The sequence below is a fragment of the Neovison vison genome, chromosome 3 (assembly GCF_020171115.1).
Source record: "Neovison vison isolate M4711 chromosome 3, ASM_NN_V1, whole genome shotgun sequence".
NCBI lineage: Eukaryota > Metazoa > Chordata > Mammalia > Carnivora > Mustelidae > Neogale > Neogale vison.
In genome coordinates this window covers 3,661,466-3,683,052 of record NC_058093.1, presented here as the reverse complement: position 1 = coordinate 3,683,052, position 21,587 = coordinate 3,661,466, and the positions used below count along the sequence as shown (strand labels likewise).

At 39.1% G+C, this 21,587-nt stretch overlaps 1 long non-coding RNA gene across 1 annotated transcript in view; it reads right to left on the bottom strand.

Annotated features, from left to right (window-relative positions):
• LOC122901703 overlaps positions 1-16,458 on the bottom strand; it is a 40,729-nt gene extending 24,271 nt beyond the window's left edge. Inside the window, exon 1 of the long non-coding RNA XR_006383657.1 lies at positions 16,259-16,458. This is a non-coding gene — a long non-coding RNA (uncharacterized LOC122901703). The remainder of the gene's footprint in view (positions 1-16,258) is intronic.
• Between the last annotated feature and the right edge of the window lie 5,129 nt (positions 16,459-21,587).

Below are 21,587 nucleotides of genomic sequence, written 5' to 3'. Positions count from 1 at the left end.
TCTTGATTTCAGTTTAGGTCCTGATTTCAGAGTCATGGGATCAAGCCCCTTGTTGGCCTCTGCACTGGGCATGAAGCCTACTTAGGATTCTCTCTCTCTCCCTCACCCTCTGCCCCTTTCCCACCCCCATTCTCTCTCTCTCTCTCTCAAAAAAAAAAAGGTATCCTAATTGAGCATGTACTTAACCTATTAATGTTCAGAATGCGCCCTAGCCCACTTTCGTGGTCTATGATTCAAATGTCAATTTGGTTTATAAAGCCTCTAGAGTGTTATTTTGTGGTGACAGAACAATGATACCCCCCCACACACAAAAACTGTCTAGTAGTGGGGCTACTAGACTAATCCTTAGAACTTATAAATATGCCACCTTACTTGGTAAAAGAGACTTTGCAAATGTGACCAAGTTAAGGATCTTGATATGGGAAGATTAGCCTGGATTTCAAGGGGAGGCCCAATCTAATCACAAGTGTCTTTATAAAAAGAAGGCAAGAGGATTCAAAAAAGACGGGAGATGTGATCACAGAAGTAGAAGTTGGAGTGATGTGCTTTAAAGATAAGAGGAAGAGGCCATGAGCCAAGGCACACAGGCAACCTCTAAAAGCTGGAAAGACAAGGAAATGGATTCTCCCAAAAGCCTCCAGAAAGGTTTCCAGAAAGAAGGCAGGTCTATGTACACCTCGATTTTAACCCATAAGATCCATTTAGGCTTTCTGATTTCTAAAACTGTAAGATAATAAATTTGTGTTGTTTTAAGCCACTAATTTTTGGTAATTTTTTATAACATCAATAGGAAACTAATACATGATAGAAGTTAGAGTTCTGCCAACTAGCCCCACTACTGGAGCACCACAGGTATAAGGGAGGATATGACTGCTTCACAGGTTTTTATCTCAAGATCAAAGAAATTACCAATAACTTATTGGTTTAAAGCAACAAAAATTTATTATCTCATGGTTTCCTTAGTTAAGAATCCCATAGCTCAATGTTTCATGAGGCTAAAATCAAGATGTAGGCCAGGTACAACCTCACCTGGAGATTCAACTAGAGAAAGATCCACTTCCACTTCTTTCACGTTGCTGGCAGAATTCATTTCCTTGAAGTTGTAAGGCTAAGATCCCCAAGTCTTGCTCCCTGTCAGCAGGGGACCACACTCAGCTCCTAGAGGCCATTCTCAGATATTTGCCACATGGACTCCTCCATCTTAGCAACAGAAAACCAACCTCATGTCAAATGCTTCTCATGCCTTGAATTTCTCTAACTTCCCCTTCTATTACCAAGCAAAGAAAACCCTTAACTTTTGAAGGGCTTATGTGATTAGGCCAGGACCACCTGGATAATCTCCTTATCTTAATATCTACCATACTGTATAACATAGCCTAACCACAGAAGTCATGTCCATCAAATTCACAGTTTCAGATCAGGGCAAATACTCAAAGGTAGGAAACATAAGGGGTACATCTTAGAATTCTTCCTACCACATATAATTAAGAAGTTTCTGTTCTATTGGGCTTCTCCTTTCCTAGTCCTTTGGCTAGAGAAATAAGATTTTCTTATTTTTGTTGTTGCTGCGTTTTTTGTTTAGTAGTAGTTGTTGTTGTTGTTTGCTTTTTTTGTCTCTGCCCACTGTTGTTTCCAGGTTATAAATATTTTTCGCATACAGACTTGGATATATTGAGGGCAAGAAAAAAAGCCCAGGAAATGCACTACCAAGTCATTCCTTAAGTCTCAAGATGTCTAGCTAATTCACTTTTTTCTCACTTTTCAGATCTTCTGATAAATGACTTGTATATTTTGTTGAGGGTTTTCTGGTATTGTTACTGTTATTAACAGGAGGTATAAAATGGGACGCACCTACTCCATCTTGCCTAGAACAAAACTTTAGTTATGTGGGACATTGGGAGGATGAAAGGCAATGCAGTTAAGAGGAAAGACCACTAAACTCTAAGTCAGGAGACCTGGGTTCTGATCTGGACTCTGTTATTGACTAGGCAATGATTTTCATGTTGTGTGTGCATGGACCCTAGGAGGATATAAGAAGTGAGTATTAAAACTTCTGTTTGCAATTAGTGTAGTTAATCCTTTAAAAATTTCTTTTTGGGGGTGAGCTCCTTCAGTTAAGTGTCTGCTTGGTTTCAGCTCTAGTCGTGATCTCAGGGTCATGAGACTGAGCCCCACATAGAGCTCCATGTTCCGTGCAGAGCCTGCCTGAGAGTCTCTCCCTTTCCCTCTGCCCCTCCCCCTGCTCAAGTGCTCTCTCTTTCTCCCCCTGCCCCGTCTAAAATAAATAAATAAACACATAAAATCTTTTTAAAAATTTTATTCTTTGGTGAATATTTTATAATGTGCACATGTTGATTCATATATATATAAGAACATAGATAGATAAATATACATATATTGGTGATACACACTCAAAAATGTTTTATTGGATTGGTAACATCCCCAGGTATCTAAAATTAGACTGCCCTAGATTTTCTGGGACATCTAATTGCCTAAATATGTCATATTTGATTTAGGGCAGTTCTCTTCAACATGGAACAGACTGTAATTCATCAATTAAGATTCTTTTATATATCTTTAGTTGAGAATATAATTCTTAGCTCAAATAATGTTTCCTACATTCCTTAGAACTTTCATATGGAGAAATGATCAAATGAGTGTGAATCATTCTTAGAAAAGTAACCCTTTAAAAACAAAGTACAATAAATAAATTATATTTCCAATGTAATAAACTTAGGTGAGCTGAGTTAAAAGAAATAGGTGCTTTCTGGAATTCATTTAAGATTATACTTAGTTGAGGTGCCTGGGTGACTTAAGTCGGTTAAGTATCTGCATTTGGCTCAGGTCATGATCCCAGGGTCTTAGAATCAAGCCCCATGTTGGGCTCCTTGCACAGCGGGGGGGCGCCTGCTTCTCCCTGTCCTCCCCACTCATGTTCTCTGTTGCTCCCTCTGTCCCTCTCTCTCTCTTTCTCTCTCTAAAATAAATGAAAGAATAAAAAAATTTTTAAAAGATTATTCTTAGTCAATTTGCTAAGCATAAAATTCCATTAGGGGCGCCTGGGTGGCTCAGTGGGTTAAGCCTCTGCCTTCAGCTCAGATCATGATCTCAGGGTCCTGGGATCGAGACCCACATCAGATTCTCTGCTCAGCTTCCCCCTCCCTCTCTGCCTGACTCTCTGCCTACTTGTGATCTCTCTCTCTATCAAATAAATAAATAAGATCGTTTAAAAAAATTCCGTTAGTCTAACTTCCATCTTTAACCTTAACACTAAGAGGCACATTTACATTGGACACTCTGAAACTGTGACCTATAGTTCTTTCCAAGTAGTCTTCCCTTTGTTTTTTCATTGCCATTGACATTCTGAGAAAACTGGTACCTACTGCTCCAGTGTCTCTGACCTTCACATGGCTGCATGTGACAGAGACCACACATTGATCTCCTCTCTCATCTCTTTTTTAATGGATACCCCATAGCTGACTTAAGAATGCCTTGCTAAAAGCTATCTTCCTCAACATTCTTTGTAGCTCATTGTAGCCACATGACTAATGTCTGAGAGGATATGAGTAGAAGAGACCTGCACAATATTTGTATCACAATCTTAAAAGTAAGCTATTTTCCCCATTATATCTTCTTCCCATGGACTGGAACACATTTGTGGTGATGGTCAGCAAGCTTCAGCCTTGCCCTCAAAGAAAACAAGGGAAAGGTGGGCAGAAGGCTGAGTGATCTATGGGAACAGAGCTGCCTTCCTACCAAAAACTGCTCAAAAGGTCCAGACTGCTCTGCGAGAGAGAAAAAACATTCATCTTTTTTGATCCATTATATATTTTGGACTCTGTTACAACAGCCTATCCTATAATCTAACTAATACACCTATTTAATCTTTCAGCACATGTTTTCTTACTATACTAAGCTACTGTCTTAGGTTCTAGACTTTAAAAAAATGAATCAAATGTACTTCCAATTTTGAATAACTCCAAACCTAAGAAAGGAAAATTTAAGTCAAAGGAAAGTGGGAAGACAATTGGCCTTTATTAACCACCTATGTTTTCACATCCATTGGTTTATTAATCCTCACCCAAAAAAAAAAGTTGTAATTGGTATAATTGTCATTGTACGGCCATGGAGACAGATGATCCAGTGGCACATCAGCCTTATAAATAGTGGATTCGGTATGTACTTTTATCATCACCTTTGATGTAAGACCACTTTTTAATTGGTACTGATAGAGCCAGCAAAACTATATCTCCTTGGCCACAACTGAGATTCCTCATAAAATAGGTATGTGTGACTTGTATTTTTTTTCCAATTTATTTATTTTCAGAAAAACAGTATTCATTATTTTTTCACCACACCCAGTGCTCCATGCAAGCCGTGCCCTCTATAATACCCACCACCTGGTACCCCAACCTCCCACCCCCCCGCCACTTCAAACCCGTCAGATTGTTTTTCAGAGTCCATAGTCTCTCATTGTTCATCTCCCCTTCCAATTTACCCAAAAGCACATACCCTCCCCAATGTCCATAACCCTACCCCCCTTCTCCCAACCCCCCTCCCCCCAGCAACCCACAGTTTGTTTCGTGAGATTAAGAGTCACTTATGGTTTGTCTCCCTCCCTATCCCATCTTGTTTCATGGATTCTTCTCCTACCCACTTAAGCCCCCATGTTGCATCACCACTCCCTCATATCAGGGAGATCATATGATAGTTGTCTTTCTCCGCTTGACTTATTTCGCTAAGCATGATACGCTCTAGTTCCATCCATGTTGTCGCAAATGGCAAGATTTCGTTTCTTTTGATGGCTGCATAGTATTCCATTGTGTATATATACCACATCTTCTTGATCCATTCATCTGTTGATAGACATCTAGGTTCTTTCCATAGTTTGGCTATTGTGGACATTGCTGCTATAAACATTCGGGTGCACGTGCCCCTTTGGATCACTACGTTTGTATCTTTAGGGTAAATGCCCAGTAGTGCAATTGCTGGGTTATAGGGCAGTTCTATTTTCAACATTTTGAGGAACCTCCATACTGTTTTCCAGAGTGGTTGCACCAGCTTGCATTCCCACCAACAGTGTAGGAGGGTTCCCCTTTCTCCGCATCCTCGCCAGCATCTGTCATTTCCTGACTTGTTGATTTTAGCCATTCTGACTGGTGTGAGGTGATATCTCATTGTGGTTTTGATTTGTATTTCCCTGATGCCGAGTGATATGGAGCACTTTTTCATGTGTCTGTTGGCCATCTGGATGTCTTCTTTGCAGAAACGTCTGTTCATGTCCTCTGCCCATTTCTTGATTGGATTATTTGTTCTTTGGGTGTTGAGTTTGTTAAGTTCTTTATAGATTTTGGACACTAGTCCTTTATCTGATATGTCGTTTGCAAATATCTTCTCCCATTCTGTCAGTTGTCTTTTGGTTTTGTTAACTGTTTCCTTTGCTGTGCAAAAGCTTTTGATTTTGATGAAATCCCAAAAGTTCATTTTTGCCCTTGCTTCCCTTGCCTTTGGTGATGTTCCTAGGAAGATGTTGCTGCGGCTGAGGTCGAAGAGGTTGCTGCCTGTATTCTCCTCAAGGATTTTGATGGATTCCTTTCTCACATTGAGGTCCTTAATCCATTTTGAATCTATTTTTGTGTGTGGTGTAAGGAAATGGTCCAATTTCATTTTTCTGCACGTGGCTGTCCAATTTTCCCAACACCATTTATTGAAGAGGCTGTCTTTTTTCCACTGGACATTCTTTCCTGCTTTGTCGAAGATTAGTTGACCATAGAGTTGAGGGTCTATTTCTGGGCTCTCTATTCTGTTCCATTGGTCTATGTGTCTGTTTTTATGCCAGTACCATGCTGTCTTGATGATGACAGCTTTGTAATAAAGCTTGAAGTCCGGAATTGTGATGCCACCAACTTTGGCTTTGTTTTTCAATATCCCTTTGGCTATTCGAGGTCTTTTCTGGTTCCATATAAATTTTAAAATTATTTGTTCCATTTCTTTGAAAAAGATGGATGGTACTTTGATAGGAATTGCATTAAATGTGTAGATTGCTTTAGGTAGCATAGACATTTTCACAATATTTATTCTTCCAATCCAGGAGCATGGAACATTTTTCCATTTCTTTGTATTTTAAAATCCCTTCCATTCCATCTTCTAGCAACAGCTCCCAATTTTCATATTAAGTTTTACTTTTTCCTCACTCTCCCTCTCTTCAGTCCATGTTCTTGACCAAGGCTACACCTCTGTCCTTAGAGGTGAAACATACTTCTTAGGCTTAGGCTAGTCAGTGTATCATGCTCCCTTAGCCACAGTGATTGGTTCAGGGATGAGAACAGGACTCAAGTCACTAACTTTGAGTTCTAAGGAAGCCAACTTGTTCTTGTCTTTTCATCTTGAACCTAAGAGATTGGAAGGACTGGAGCACTATTGTGAGGAACCTGATGCTGAAGCTATGCAGAAGGCAGAATTAATGGTTGGATCAACAGGGAATTGTTCTGCTTGAATCCAGCTGTACTTGAAGCCTTGGGACCTACCTTTGGACTTTCTAGTTAAACAAGACAGTAAATTTCTTTTTGGGCCAGATTGGGTCAGTTTTTCTGCCACCAGTAACCAAAAGAATTCCACTCATTCTTTAGAGTCTCAGCCTCTGCTGAAGGTGAGCTATTTCCACTCATTAATAGAGAAAGGATGTATCTTTCTATCCTGTTGTTCATAATTTTATTGCTTGCTACAAACCTCAAGATTCTTAATAAACAAAAATGTGTAATGTAAAATACAAATGCCTTGTCAGTAACAGTCAATGAACACTACTTCAGAGATATTTTATAACATCTATTTTACTAATTTTGAATTTTCATGATTTATGGCTTATGTATTTTTGGCTTTGATGGTTTACCATATTCATATGCTCTAAAAATATAATATTTTATCTAATTATGTCTTCCTAAATCTAAATATAGTACACAATCAGAAAGAGTTCAGGCTGCAGGGAAAACCAATAGGGAATTAAATTTAGAGTTTTACTGCACCATCAGGACCTCTTCTTCATAAGGCTATTATCATTAAGAGCAGGAAAAGTAGCTGACTTTCCTAATACAGAGAAACAGTTGCAGAGAGTCAGAAAAAAATGAAAGAAAGAGAAATATTGCCCAAATGAAAGAACAGAACCAAACCACACCATGAGACCTAGGCAAAATGATATAAGTTACATGCCTGATAGAGAAATTAAAGTAATGATCATAAAGATACTCACTGGACTTGAGAAAAGAATGAAAGACATCAGTGAAACCCTTAACACAGAGATAAAAAAAGAACCAATAAGGGCACCTGGGGGGCTCAGTTGGTTAAGTGGCTGCCTTTGTCTCAGGTCATGATACCAGGGTCCTGGAATTGAGTCCTACATTAGATTCCCTGCTCTGTGGAGAGCCTGCTTCTCCCTCTCCCTCTGCCTGCTGCTCTGCCTACTTATGCTTCTATCTTTCTGTCAAATAATAAAATCTTTTAAAAAAAAAGAACCTAAGAGATCAGGAACACAATAAATGAAATTTAAAATACATTTGATGGAATAAATAGCAGACTAGATCAAGCAGAAGAATGAATTAACAACTTGGGAGACAGAGAAATAAAAAGTAATCAAGTTGAACAGATGAGAGGAAAGGAAATCATGTAAATTGAGAATGGTCTTAGGGAACTCAGTGACTCCAACAAACATAATAACTTTAGCATTATCAGAAGAAGAGAGAGAAAAGGGGACAAAATTTATTTGAAGAAGTAATAGCTGAAAATGTCTCTAATCTGGGGAAGGAAAGAGATATCCAGATCCAGGAGGCACAGAGATCCCCCCAAAAACAATCCAAGAAGGTCCACACCAAGACACATCATAATCAAAATGGCAAAAATGTAGTGATAGAGAAAAAAAATTTAAAAGAAGCAAGAGAAAAGACAGTTACATACAAGGGAAACCCTATACGGTTATCAGCAGATTTTTCAGCAGAAACTTTGCAGGCCAGAAGAGAGTGGCATGATATATTCATGCTGAAAGGGGAAAAATCTGAAGCCAAGGGTACTTTATCTAGCAAGGCTTGCATTCAGAGTAGAAGGAGAAATAAAGAGTTTCTCAAACAAATAAAAACTAAAGGATTTCATGACACAAACTCAACCCTACAAGAAATATTAAAGGGGAACTTTTGAGAGGAAAGGAAAGACCGTAAGTGAAAGTATGAAAAGAAAAAACACAAAGGCTGTAAAAATAAGTATCTTTTAAAAATCAGTCTAAGGATTCACAATATAAAAGGATGTAAAATGTAACACCATATCCCTCAAATGTGATAGGGAAAGGAGTAAAGAATGGGCTTAAATTTAAGCTGCCACCAACTTAATATAGACTGCTATGTGCAGAAGATGTTACATACAAATGTATTGGTAACCACAAATTAAAAACCAGTCATAGATATGCAAAAAATAAAAAGGGAGGAATCCAAGTTTATCACTACAGAAAGCCAACTAACTCTGAAAGAAGAGAGCAAGAGAAAAGAACTACAAACACAGCCACAAAATGAATAACAAAATGGTAATAAGTACATACTTATTAATAATTACTCTAAATATAAATGGACTAAATGCTCCAGTCAAAAGACATAGGGTGGGATGCCTGGGTGGCTCAGTTGGTTAAGGCTTGTGCCTTCGGCTCAGGTCACAATCCCAAGGTCTTGGGATTGAGCCCAACATCAGGCTTTCTGCTCTGCAGGAATCCTGCTTCCTCCTCTCTCTCTCTGCCTGCCTTTCTGCCTACTTGTGATCTGTCTGTCAAATAAATAAATAAAATCTTAAAAAAAAAAAAAGACATAAGGTGACAGGGGTACCTGGATGGCTCAGTCAGTCAAATGTCAGGCTCTTGATTTCAGCTCAGGTCATGATCTCGGGGTCATGAGATCAAGCTTCCATCGGCCCTGAACTGAGCATGGAACCTGCTGAAGAGTCTCATTCTCCCTCTGCCTCACCCCTGCTTGTGTTCTCTCTCTCTCCAAATAAATAAATAAATAAAGACATAAGATGTCTTTATGACATCTTTATGACAGAGTAGATAAAAAACCAATACTCATCTATATGCTACCTATAGGAAACTCATTTCAGACCTAAAGACACCTGCAGATAGAGAAACATTTATCATGCAAATGGATGTCGAAAGAAAGCCAGGGTAGCAATACTTGAACAAAATACACTTTAAAACAAAGACTGTAACAGAAGACAAAGAAGAACCATAGATAATAATAAAGGGGACAATCCAACAAGAGGCTATAGCAATTGTAAATATTTATGTACCAACATGGTAGCACCCGAATACATAAAACATTAATAACAAACATAAATGAAATAATCAATAGTAATATAATAATAGTAGGGAAATTTAACACCCCATTCATATTGATGGACAGATCATCCAAACAGAAAATTAACAAGGAAACGGGGCTTTGAATGACACACTGGACCAGATAGTTTTAACAGACATATTCTGAACATTCCATCCTAAAACAGCAGAAAACACATTCTTTTCAAGTGCACATGGAACATTCTCCAGAATACACCACATATGAGGTCACAGAACAAGTTTCAACAAATCTTTAAAAATCAAAGTCATACTACGCTTCTTTCTGACCACAATGTTATGAAAGTAGAAATCAACCACAAGAAAAAGTCTGGAAAGACCACAAATAAATGGAAGTTCAATAACATTTGGGTCAACGAAGGAGTCAATGAAGAAATAAAAAATTACATGGAAACAAATGAAAATGAAAACACGATGGCCCCAAATCTTTGGGATGCAGCATAAATGGTTCTAAGAGGGAAGTTATAGCAATACAAGTGTACCTCAAGAAGCAAAAAAATCTCAAATAAACAGCCTAACTTTACACCCAAAGGAGCTAGAAAAAGAGCAACAAACAAAACCCAAAACTAACAAGGAGAGATAGAAACTAAAAACAAAACAAAGAAACAATAGTATAGATCAATGAAACCAGGAGCTGGTGTTTTGAAAAGTTCTACAAAACTGATAAACCTCTAGCCAGATCCATCAAAAACAAAAAGAGAGAGAGAAACTGAATAAACAAAATCACAAATGAAAGAGGAGAAATAACAACCAACATCACAGAAATACAAACAATTATAATAGAATCATGAAAATGTATACCAACATATTGTACAGCTGAGAAGTGACTAAAGTCCTAGATACATATAAACTACAAAACTAAAGAAGGAAAAGGAAATTTGAACAGACCAATTATCAGCAATGCAATTGAATCAGTAATCAAAAAATTCCCAAAAAACAAGTTCAGGACCAGATAGTTTCATAGATGAAGTCAACCAAATATTTAAAGAAGAATTAATACCTATTCTTCTCAAACTATCCCCAAAAAACAGGAGTCAGGAAAATTCCCAAGTTCATTCTATGAGGCCAGTATCACCCTGATACCAAAACCAGATAAAGACACCACCAAAAAAAAAGAAATATATGCTAATATCTCTCATGGTTATAAATGCAGAAACTGTCAATATTAGAAAACAGAATTCAACAATACATTTAAGAAATCATACCATGATCAAGTAATATTTATTCCTGGGATGCAACAGTGGTTCAATATTCACAAAACAATCAATGTGATATGTCATATCAATAAAAGAAAGGATAAAAACCATATGATTATTTCGATAGATACAGAGAAAACATTTGACAAAATATAACATCCATTCATGACAAAAACACTCAGCAAAGTAGGTTTACCTCAACATAAAAAAGGCCTTATAGGAAAACACAAAGCCAACATCATACTCAATGGTGAAAAAATGAAAGCTTTCCCCCCTAAGGACAGGGACAAGACAAGGATGTCCACTCTCCTACTTTTATTCAACATATTACTGGAAATCCTAGCCGCAGCAATTAGACAACATAAAAAAAAATAAAAGGCATCCAAATTGGTAAGGAAGAAGTAAAATTCTTACTATTTGTAGATGACTTGATATTGCATAGAAAATTCTAAAGACTACACCAACAAAAACCACTAAATCTGATAAATAAATTCATTAAAGTCACAGGATATGAAATCAATGTGCAGAACTTTGTTGCATTCTTATACACTAATAATGAAGTAGCAGAATGTGAAATTAAGAAACAGTTCCATTTACAATTGCACCAAATACAATAAAATATCTGGGAATAAACTTAATCCAAAAGGTGAAAGACTTGTACTCTGAAAACTATAAAACACTGATGAAAAAAAAGTCAAGACAATACAAAGAAATGGAAAGACATTCCATGGGTTGGAAGAAGAAATATTAGTAACTGCCTACACTACCTAAAGCTATCTACAGATTTAATGCAATCCCTATCAAAATACCAAAAGCATCTTTCATAGAACTAGAACTAAACAATCCTAAAATTTGTATGGAACCACAAAAAACTTTGAATAGCCAAAGCAATCTTAAAAAAGAAAAAAACTGGAGGTATCACAATTCCAGATTTCAAGTTATATTACAAAGTAATACTAATTAAAACAGTATGGTACTGGCATAAAAACAGACTCATAGATCAACAGAATAGAACAGAAAATCCAGAAATAAATCCACAACTGTATGGTCAGTTAATCTTCAACAACGGAAGAATGAATATACAATGGGAAAAAGTCTCTTGAATAAGTGGTGTTGGGAAAACTGGGCAGCTACATGCAAAAGAATGAAACTAGACCACTTTATTTCACCATACACAAAAATATACTCAAGATGGATTAAATACCAAAATATGAGACCTGAAACCATAAATCATTGACGATAGCACAAGCTGTAATCTCTGACATGGCTGTTGCAACATTTTCTAGATATGTCTCCTGAGACAAAGGAAATAAAAGCAAAAATAAACTATTGGGACAATATTTAAAAGAAGAAGACGAAGAAGAAGAAGGAGGAGGAGGAGGAGGAAGGGAAGGAGAGGGTGGAGGAGGAGGAGAGGGAGGGGAGGAAGAGGAGGGGGAGGAAGAGGAGGAGGAGGAAGAGGAGGAGGAAAAGAAGAAGAAGAGAAAAAACCTCTGCACAGCAAAGGAAACAACCAACAAAACTAAAAGACCTACTGAATGGGAGAAGATATTTGCAAATGACATACCCAGTAAGGGGTTGTACCCAAAATATGTAAATAACTGATACTGCTCAATACTCAAAAAACAATCTAATTTTAAAATGAGTCAAAGACGTGAACAGACGTTTCTCCAAAGAGGATCTTAAGACAGATGGCCGATAGACACATGAAAAGATGCTTAACATCACTCATCATCAGGGAAATGCAAATCAAAACTATAATATCACCTCATACCTGTCATAATGGCTAAAATAAAAAACTCAAGAAACAGCAAATGTTGGCAAGGATGTGGAGAAAAAGAAACCCTGGTACACTACTGGTGGGACTATAAACTGGTGCAGCCACTGTGGAAAATAGTATGGCGCTTCCTCAAAAGGTTAAAAATAGAAACATTGTATGGTCCAGTAATCACACTACTGGGTATTTACCCAAAAAAGACAAAAACATTAATTCAAAGGGATACATGCAGCCCTATATTTATAGCTGCTTTCTTAATAATAGCCAAATTTTGGGAGCGGCCTAAGTGTCCATCAACTGATGAATGGATAAAGAAGATGTGGTATACATACTTACACACACACAAACACACACACACACTATACCATATATACAGTACCAAGATGTGGTATTGTATATATGTGTGTGTGTGTGTATAAATGTATATATATACATATACACGTGTATATGTATGTATATGTGTTTGTGTATATGTACATAAATATACACACACAAATTATATATATATATGTGTGTGTGTGTGTATATATATATATATAAAATTTGGCCATAAAAAAGAATGAAATCTTGCCATTTGCAGCAACATGGAGCTAGAGAGTATTATGCTAAGCTAAATAAGTCAGAGAAAGACAAATATAATATGATTTCACTCATATGTGGGATTTAAGAAACAAAACAAATGAGCAAAGGAAAGAAAAGAGGGAGAGAAAGGGGCAAACCCAAGAAACAGACTCTTGGCTATAAAGAACAAACTGATGGTTATCAGAGGGCAGGTGGGTGGGGGGATGGGCAAAGAGGGGATGGGGATTAATAGTATGCTTAGGATTGAAAAAAAGAAAAGATAAGAAAATATAAGGAAAACCCCCGAAAAAGTAAAAAAAAGAAATAAAACTATTATTTTCTTCTTGTTAAGATTGTTAGAACTAATTTAATAGGAATGTTTTAAGTCCTTTCCCTCAGGAAAATATCAATGTATTGTATTGGTTTAAATATATTGTTATCAAAAGTGGATTTGATTTTGATGAAGTCCCAAAAGTTTATTTTCGCTTTTGTTTCCTTTGCCTTTGGAGACATATCTTGAAAGAAGTTGCTGTGGCTGATATCGAAGAGATTACTGCCTATGTTCTCCTCTAGGATTCTGATGGATTCCTGTCTCACGTTGACGTCTTTTATCCATTTTGAATTTATCTTTGTGTACGGTCACCAAACTGTGGAAAGAACTAAGATGCCCTTCAACGGACAAATGGATAAGGAAGATGTGGTCCACATACACTATGGAGTATGATGCCTCCATCAGAAAGGACAAATACCCAACTTTTGTAGCAACATGGACGGGACTGGAAGAGATTATGCTGAGTGAAATAAGTCAAGCAGAGAGAGTCAATTATCATATGGTTTCACTTATTTGTGGAGCATAACAAATAACATGGAGGACAAGGGGAGTTAGGAGAAGGGAGTTGGGGGAAATTGGAAGGGGAGGTGAACCATGAGAGACTATGGACTCTGAAAAACAATCTGAGGGTTTGAAGGGGCGGGGGTGGGAGGTTGGGGGAACCAGGGGGTGGGTATTATAGAGGGCATGGATTGCATGGAGCACTGGGTGTGGTGAAAAAATAACGAATACTGTTATGCTGAAAATTTTAAAAAAAAGTGGATTTGATTAAACTGAATCACAATCTTCCTTTCTATTCTCATGAATTTAGGTGGGAGGAGCCGGCTATATTTTCACTGATTTTACTAAAGTTAATTTTTCTGAAATAAATTATTACTCTTTTATTCAAAGCTTTTCCATAGGCTTTGTGTAATATACACATTTACACATCATGCATCTGTGCTCCTGACTTTGATTTCTCCTTCATGCTTTCTCCCATGGATTCAGGAGCTGGAACTGATGTGTCAGAACTGTGTGTGAGGCCGGTGTGCGGCCCAGCGCGCAGGCGCAAGTGTGGGGGGCGTGTGCTCAGATCGCACCTGGGGGTGTGTGGGAGCAAAGGTTCAAAGAGCAAGATCCATGTTAGAGTTCAGAGGTTGCTAAAAGCTGTGCACAATGGCTTTATTTTTATATCAGTTTTCAATTAAAACTCTGATTTTCAGGTTTTTGAGTGTGTGCGTGCACTATCAAATTAACATAAAGAAGATTTCTAATGGAATCCATAAAGTTTTAGGAAACGGCTGTGTAGACCTTGTTGTGATATGTCATCTGTCATACTTAGAATGTAACTTCACATTTTGCAGCTCTATATTACCATTCTCCAATATGTTTATATTCCAATTATTTATATCTCTTTCTTTCTCACACATTGGAACTAAAAAATGCCCTTAACACTATCACACACACACCAACATATCCCTATTCTTATAATACTTTTTTTTACCTGAATTTTAATCCTATAATTTTTGAAAAGGATGATTTTATAAACATAACTAAATTGTATTTTTCAGTTTGATACTTTTTCACAAAAAGCAACACATTAGAGGAACCTGTATAAGAATCAATATTCTTGGATTCTACTTCTAGCCTTGACGTTAACTTGGCACATAATACTGAGCAAATAAAATCTTGTGATTCAACACTCAGACTTCTCATCTGAACTGAAGTGGTTTAATTAAATAATCCTCAAGGTCCTTTCGAGGTCCACAACTCCCTAAAAGAGATGATTTATAAATCACAAATACTACCTTTGTGATTAGTAAGAAAGAATATGAAGTACCTTTGAAGCCTTATCCAATTATTTTATCTTAATCCTGGATAATAGATTTATACATTTAGTTGGGAATAAAAATACTTGAAGTTGGAATATTGCCCTTCTTATCTCAGCTCGAGATAAGAAGAGTGCGAGGGGACTAAATAATTATGATGCAATAAGCTTTGCAAAGGAAAGGACTTTTGGTCATTGCTCAATCCCCAGTTCCCAGAATAATGCCTAACATATGGAGGGACTTAAAACTTGCTAAGTGAATAATGAGAAAGTGTCAAGATGCAAGGATTTATAAAACCCAGTGAGAAAACAGAGAGAAGGCTTTGCAGGAAGGATGATAATTGAGCTAAACCTACAGGGATGAACTAGAGTTCGCTAAGCAGAGAAGGAAATAAACATATTCCAGACAGAGTCAAGTGTGTTGTGGCAAAAACAGTGAGTTATCCTCAAGATCCATTCTTCTTCCTTTCCTAGAAACAGAATTTCTGAGCCTGTGACCGCTTGAGTGAAGACTATATCGAAACCCAGCAAAACCAAACCCACTTTATCAATTTATTAAAGATTTTAAAAATCATTTATTTATTTATTTGCAAGAGAGAGCATGAGTGAGGGGAGAGACAGATAGAGAGGGAGAGCCCACTTTATCAATTATAACTAATTTTTTAAAAGGGAATTAACAGTAGTTGCTGTCACAATGAAGTAAAAACAACTGTCCAATACCAACAATTTTAGAAGCAACTCATAGTCACTCAAATTCCAAACCACTCTACACCGAACCCCTCCTAAATTTCCTAAAATGGTGCAGGAATTGGGAAGTCAGAGGGTTTGGCTGGAGGCCTTTATCAGCACTGGAGCTTTGGGCAAGTCTCTGGATCTATGTCAGCCTCTGTTTGTGATAATCAGCCCCAATTCGAGAATCACTACCTACCTTTGCAATACAGCTCGAATATCATTTCAAGATGAAAAATTACAAAACTGCCTTCAGTTAGCAGCTTCATAAATATGCCTACATATTAACATTTTTATGGCTAAAAAGCAGTATCGCTCTCTCAGTGATGTTTCTCAGTTCAGTGAGTTGGGTGATGTAAGTTCTAAGCTTTTACACATTTCTCCATGAGACCTAAAAAACTTTTCATTTTGGAAGGGGGGAAACAGAAATATGTAAACTTTTTTATATTCCTTGAATTCACAAGTAAGTATTGCTCACCTCTGAGATGCTCTTTCAACGATGCCTTTGAATTCTAAGACTGTGTGGCTAACCCCAGCTTTGGCTTGAGACTGGGACACCTTTCTTCATAGTCTCAGGCTTCCGGAGCCATTCCCGGTCCTCCTGAACAGTCCGTCTGATGCTTACGTAACTTTCCGGCCTCTTAAATGTACCCTTAGTGTCGGAATGTACCCGGACAATGTAACTCACCTAGTGGCTGGCTCAGGTTGTCACGGCTGAACTAACCTGGCAGACTCAGTGGATCTAAGCCGATAGTCAGCTCAAAGATGGGTAGGGCGACTGTTAGTAAGACACCCCAGCACACCTACGTACAATACTACATAAAAAGCAAAAACAAAACAAAACAAAACAAAAAAACAAACAAAAAACCCCACCCTTAATTCATAGGACTACCATGCAAATTACTATTGGCTTTTGGGAATTTTTAACTCTTTTAAAGAAACCTCTAGTCATGTACGTCTACAATAGAAACCGATGGCTTTCTAAAGGAGTAGATGAAGGCAGGTTAAACACAGAGGCTATATCATAGCGTACCTTCAACTTATGCACATTTGCTCTATGAGAGAGGGCAAGGGCAAACAAAGAGAAGTTTACTTAGAACGATTCTGCTTTCCACTCAACTCCCTATGCTTAATTACGGGAGTGATTATGATATGAGAAATGACTTCCATGCCATTCTTACAACGAGACGCTCATCTGTACCCTCTGAGATGGTCTCCAGAACTCTAGCTATCATTTTCATACTTTTCACCCAAAAGCAAGAGAAAGGCAAAGAGAAAGTACACTCACAAACTGATTATGCCTTTCCCGCAAGAAGGTGCTCTCCTACGTGACTTTCCCAACTATTCTGCTGAGGAGCAAATTAACCCCAAACTTAGCAATTTAAAGCAACAATTATCTCACAATTTCTATGGCCAGGAATCTCCATACTGGCTGAAGGTTTCTGACAAAGCTTTAGTCAAGTTTTTGACTAGGACTGTAGTCATTTCAAGGTTCAAATGGGGGAGATCTGCTTCCAAATTCACTCACATGCTTGTTGGCAGGATCAGTTCCTCCAGGCTCTTGACTAAGGGTCTCAGCTCTTCTCTGGCTGTTAACTGAGGCTCCCTCTTTGTTTCTTGCCATGAGGGCCTCCCCCAGGGCCATTCATAACATAGCAACTGGCTTCAGTCAGAGTGAGCAAGTGGGAGACCAAGAAAAAGTAAACAAGACGCAAGAAAGTGTCCTGTTGGTGTCTAATCCACCTGGTGACATCCCTTCCCTCTCTGCCGTACGCTCTTCATTAGAAGCAAACCACTAGGTCCAACCCAGACTCACAGGGACGGACATGAGGAAGAAGGAGAATTGGGAGCCAAGTTCGAGCTGCCAACCACACTAACCAGTGCATAGCTTTTCCAGCATACTTATTTAAAAGCCCCAGTGCAAAATTCTGCTGCGAAGATATAGAAATCTGTTCAGAATTTTTGTCAGTGTATGTCTCTGTATCTCAAGAGTAAGTACGGGTCTTTGGAACTCCTTTCACTGATTTCCAAACAGAGCTAGACGCAAACAAACTTTTGAAACTCACAGTAGGTAAAACCATGTGTTTCCTCCTGGTCTCAAAGGTAGAGCTGCCCAGTTTGCGCCCTGTGAATGGATCTCATTGTATTCCAGACACGGAGTCCTTAGTAGAGTGGGGTGTGACAGTGTGCCCCAGGACTCCTACAGACGGCAAGCACAGCCATCTCTCTCAGCCCCACTCAGCCAAGACGCAGGGCTTGCAGTCAAGGCAGTGCTCTGCCCGCAGGCACCTCCCTCAGTGGCCCCTGGGAGCACAGCAACGGGACTCAACGCGAAGGAGAAGCTCTGGCCGCTGAGAGACTTCGTGCTGTGGGAGCCCCCGACGCAGAGAGAGCGGTCGGGCGCTTGGGCAGGGGCTTCTGAGCACTGTAGCTCCGGACCCAGCATCTGTGCCAAGTCTCTTATTTTCACGTTGATTCAGTGCGCCTGTTTGCAGCAAGGTGCCGTTTGGGGGCATCCAAACCGGCAGAGTAACCGCACAGACAAGGCTCGTGTGAGAGAACACATGAATCTCTAAACTTTTTATAGAATTCAAAACCCCGTCATCGCAAAAAATGTCAACATTATGTTTGCCAGTGAAGAAAGGAAAAGCTATTGGTTTGTATGTTTTCAACAGTAGTGAATTTCTGAATTGTTATTTTAACTTTTTAAAATTTTTTTCTGTCACCCATTTGGGAAAAAATTCTTATTAATACTGACTATCAACAATTCGAAGAGGTCTTTATCGAAGAACATTGATAAGAATAACATGTAGCCATTTCAGGCATAACTCACATGAAATGTCATGTTTAAGGAGGCAAGCACAAGTTTATCAAATTAAACATATTTTATTTAGAAATTTCAGACAAATCCAGTATCTAATATCTTCCCTACTACTTTGTATTGTTCATCATAATTATAATATAAATAAAATGTAATCAATGGTTTTACCAAGCCCCACGTAGAAATCCTCAAATCTCCTCCTGCTGATCCCAATTTCTGTACATACTCTGAACTTGGAGTTCAGGAAGCTTGGGTTTAGAGCAAGTTCCCTGACCGTGTTCATTATGTATCTGTTAGTTTTCAGCTTTATAATTAACCTTTTGTAATCTATTCTGTGTTCCTTGGTGCCTAAAGTTTGCAAATTCTGTGTCTCAGACTCCCTGCCGGGGGCCTCCTGTTGGCATCTGCCAATGGCAGGCTTTGGGAAAGACCAGAGGGAGGGAGAAGAGTTCTGCCTCTAAATTCAACAGGAGCAGAAGGGACAGTGGGGCTGCGACCTCCAGCCGCGCGCAGGCAGCGACAGAATCTCTTTACTGCTTATAGCCTCGGCCGTGGAGGGACATTTCTGACAATCCCAGTCCCTAAAGTGACCACATCCACAGCTGCGCAGGGGCAGGAACGGGCTCGTGGGTGCAAGCTGAGAAGCACCAGGGGAAACACCAGGAGCTTCCCAGACTCTGCACATCTCCCCTTCTTCCTTCTGTTCTTCCCTCCCTTCCAGCACTTTGTACACCACTCCCTGGATCAAATCCCTCATGTTTGAAATACTGCCCGTGGTTTCCTTTTTCCCGACTGAATCCAGAATAGTTCATTGAGTTTTGTGTCAGGAGGAGAAAAGAGATAGGGAAGTTGGGTTAGGTCAGTCTAGGTCCGGGAAGAGTGTTTGGGAAGGTGTCACTCTAAGTAGTCTTTCCTGAAGCATGGACAGAGGGTGTTGAGGATGGACAGTGACTGAAGAAAGAAGGACAGTAACAACAAATGGCTCACGGTTTTACCGAGGGGACGTGAAGAGCCACCGGCGGATCAGCCGGCCGGAGGAGGACTCCTGCTTCAGAACTTAGCTTGGCGTCAGCAGACCCCCACCGTCATCTTGCCCGGCTCTCTGAGTGGCAATCTCACCGCTTCGTTGGAATCTGTACTTCTTTCTGGCGTTCCCACTCTTGGTATTATTATTAGCAACTTTGTGTCCCATCAGAAAATTGCATGTTGAACCATTTATCCAGGCAGCCTGAGTTACAAGTATCAAATATTACTATTTTCCTAGAATTAGGGAAAAATTATAAATCTTGGTGTATCCCTTCTCTTGGTTCACTTCATTCCTGATTTGATCTAAGATCAACAGAACAGAAGATCTTAAAATACACACCATAACTCCACTCCAGGGAAAGATAAAAATCATTTCTTTTTTTAGACTTTTTTTGTATTAACTGGCTAGTCGCATTCCAAGATAGCTGTAGCATTTCCAGCAACATTAACCATTGTATAAGCTATTGTATGAGTTATATTTCACTCTTAAATTCCTCAAATACTTGCAGAAAAAGCAGATACATCTCTATTAATTGCCCGCACAACTTCATGTACATTTGTTCTGTGTACTCGCGCTCTGCTGTGGAGGAAGGAGAAGAACCAGCAGTCCTAGCTGCACCCCCGTGGTCTGCAAATTCTCCGGCGTACACTGGGTGCTTGTTAGAGACTGGCGGGCTTTTTCTCTGCTCGCCGTAAGCTCCTGCCTGCCTGCGAGCAGTGTGAGAAGGGAGCGGCGTGCTAGGCAAAGTCCAATGCCTGGGGGACCTGGGCAGATGGAGAAGATGCCAGCACAGCTGAGGAGAAGAAAGCAATTCATTATATTCCCTTTCTGCTTCATTTCTTTTCACCCTCAATGAAATGCAATTTCCCCAGAGAACGGTGCATTTTGCTATAAACCCCAAACTGTCCATCCCTAGTGGTGAGCTGCTGATTAGATTTGAAACATCAGACTCAGAGCAACGTGAACTGTAGCCCCTCTGTACGTGTGTTCTGTGGGGTGTGTGGGATGTGTGTGAAACGGCAATTAGTGATGCTCGGCTTGCCTTTTGGAGTCATTGTGGTACGTGGTACGTTTTAATGACTTTCGGTGTAGTGGTTTCCAGTAAGCCTTATCTGTAGAAGTAGGGAGTGAGCCCACTTGTAACTACAGAAGTCTCAGCTGATGTCAGTATTAATGTGATCACTTTAGAGTCATGCGGAGAGAGTGTTCCAGAATACCAGCACAAAGATTTGTCGTACAACAGCAGTTTTCTGTCTTTTGGGGTTCTCTTTCCTTAATAATTCAAGTTCAAAGATACTTAATCCAAAATTATGTAAATGTTTTTTGTAACATACTTGTTTCTTGAATTTCACTCTGTGTCATCGTCTCAAGTTGATGCTTGATGCTAATATGCATTTCACCATAGTTTCCAAAAACTTTCTATGGTTATTTTTATACCACATATGCCCTTTACACATTTCTTGCACTTGTGGTTTTTTCTGCTTGGATTGCTCAAAAGTCTGTTGTGACAGCAAAGTGAGCTGAGAGCTTCACATTTTTAAGGTCACTGCCGCCACTTAAAGCTGTGCATTATCAAGCTGGATCTGCCATTACTAAGGGGAAAACATTTTGCCTCAACCTGCCTGCTGCTCAACCCAGACTTTGAAAAGTCTCTCTAATCGTAGAGCATATCAGGGGTGTGGCTTGAATACACAACCACGCAACACCACCACCACCAAAAGTCTTCAGGGACTCTCTGAGTAGCTGACTTTTTAATAAAAATGAGCCTCAGATGTCCTTTAGATAATCTCTGGCTAAAAAGGGCAGCTAAACCACCAGGACCTTCACTGCTGGTGAAATTCACCTTTCCCTTGAGAAAAACGAACCTTTTGCACCCCAGCCACAGAGAAATTATGTTTCCTAGCTTTGCTTGTAACACAACTGAAAAAAAAAAAAAAGGATTTTGACTCAAGGCAGAGG